The sequence below is a fragment of the Labrus bergylta genome, chromosome 13 (assembly GCF_963930695.1).
Source record: "Labrus bergylta chromosome 13, fLabBer1.1, whole genome shotgun sequence".
NCBI lineage: Eukaryota > Metazoa > Chordata > Actinopteri > Labriformes > Labridae > Labrus > Labrus bergylta.
This window is the reverse complement of record NC_089207.1, coordinates 25871687-25874072: the sequence shown is the minus strand read 5'-3', so window position 1 is coordinate 25874072 and position 2386 is coordinate 25871687.

Sequence of the window (2386 nt, the reverse complement as noted above, 5' to 3'; positions counted from 1 at the left end):
GTCTTCTTTTCAAAGTATGTTGTTTTTGTTTTTTTAGGCCAAAACTCATAAATAGGCTTTGTGTTGAGACATAATTCAAGTGTACAGGTCAGGGTCACAGAAGATTGTTACCACAGGAGGAGGCAATATGAGTCAGAGGATATTTTAGAATAAGAGCAAAAACAATGTGTTTCTCATTGTTGTTGATGCATCATCATTATAGAGAATATTTGTAACATGAAGTCGAACTCTGAAGGCATGATTACTCACCAGCCATCAAATTATGTACTACAAACATTTTGATTTCAAGCCTGCACAGCCATTCCTTGTCAAGACATAGTAGTGATCAATCGCACCTTGTTTTGAACGAAATAGTGACATGAGATAGAAACAGCCTCCAACAATCTTCTCTTGGTTCATTCCGCTGGGACAGAGCAATCTCATTTTAACATTCGGGAGCATATCTGTTCAGCCTATAGTCAACTGAGCAGGCAGCAGCAGTCATTACTGTTGACATTTGATGACACAAAGGTCAATATTCGAAATTTGGCAAACAGGACAAAAGCCTCAAATCAATGTTTTTCATCGACTTGATGGAACAAAAGCAATCACTTCCCTGCATCTCACTGATGAAAATTAGCTTAAAATCACAGGCCTGCATATTACGCACAGTATGAATGTTTTTTCTGCTGGCCAGCACAGTGTCAGGACCTTGTGTCAGAGCTGCCATGATGGAGGGGAGGTGATTGCGGTTCCCATCTGGCTGCATAATGTGCTCAGAGCGTGCCACAGGGTCACTAATAGAAACATGTCATACAGCCCAAACGGCACAGTGGGAGTAAAACAAATTGTGAGTCTGTTGATGGTGGTATAAAGGATCCTGTTATTTCTATTTTTAATGTCTAATTTTATAATTGTGTTTCATGCTTGTTGCCACATTGCACTGTGATTTGTCCTTTTACTAAACAACTCTAATCTAACCGGTTTTTCTAGGCCCACTCTGTGATGGAAGGAGCTGTGGAGCTGAACCCCACGAGTGCAGCAGTTCATTGAAATTCATGTGGGAAGAGCATGCAAAAGTGGTCTGATCTCTGCAGAGGACCTATTTCACCATTAAATAAAATGTTACAGTTGGATGGAAACCTTGTCGAGGTGTCACTGTCAGAAAGTTTTAGTTTTAAAGCACCAAAGGAAAGACATGTTAACTTGCCCTGTGGTGTGGCGTCAGATGAAAATGAATTACTTACATAACTAAATGTAAACACCAGATACCAAACACAGCTTTCATATTTTAAATTATAGAAAATTAAAGCAAACATAACACACATTGCTTTCAGTACTTCAGTACGTCAAGAGGCACATGATTGTAATTATTTGTTTTGGTCTCCAACATTGAAACTGACACTGTTGCCTTGGTTTTCTTGGTCTTGAAAAATAAATGTAAAAGAAAATGCAATCATTTTACAAGTCTTGAAAGAGACTACGTATGTGGGATGTTGTTGAGAAAATGTTATAGAAATAAGTAAAAATGAAATACCAATGTATACATCTCCAAAAAGTGTAAATACAAGGAGGAGAGGAGGGAAAGGCGCTGTCTTTGTGAATGACTATTTCAAAAGCTAAACTGTATCTTTTAACTTTTATATTGTGCCTGCAAGGGAACTCATAACCCAAGTGATTTATTGTTGCTATTTGGTAAAATTTAGAGCCTGCAGAACGAGGTAAGAAGAGCTGAAACTGATGCACTAAGATAGCCTGATCGTAAGATTGTAGTGTGGATAAATGCTGCGTACTATACCTCCAAAAGTACATCATTACAGCATATCTCCCTTAGATACTCACTCTCTTGAAATTAGACTTAGATAAGCCATATATGTGGTCAATAAAAGGACTGTAATAAGGAGTTATTTTCAGCAAGTTATTCTGTTAATATTCTTGAAACTATAGAATATCATTAAACAGTGGAAAAAGATGTTTTTCCAGATAAAAGATGAAATCTTAAGACGTCCTGTTTGGCAGACCAGCATTTCAAAACTCTTGAAAATTTGTATTCAGTTATCAAGTAATCATGTAGCTCTGAATTAATTTTTCTTTCAGTCCATTCATGCTTTTAACAACTCAGTAGCTCAATTAAATTTGTAGTTTATCCAATCAGTAAAATGATCACACACTCATTCATGCACAGAAAGAATCCTACAATATCAGTTCAACATTTTCATACTATGGTTGGCATTTGTGTACTAACTCAAAAAGTGGGTCGCAGAGCACGAGGCCTTCAGTCCTCTCTATATTACATAGAAGATGTTGTTGCATTTATGGGTTAAAGGTCATCTTAATCCTCCATATGCAGCAGTAAGTAGGCTACGGTTGAATACATACTTCATGCATTGCGGTTGCACTCAGTGGT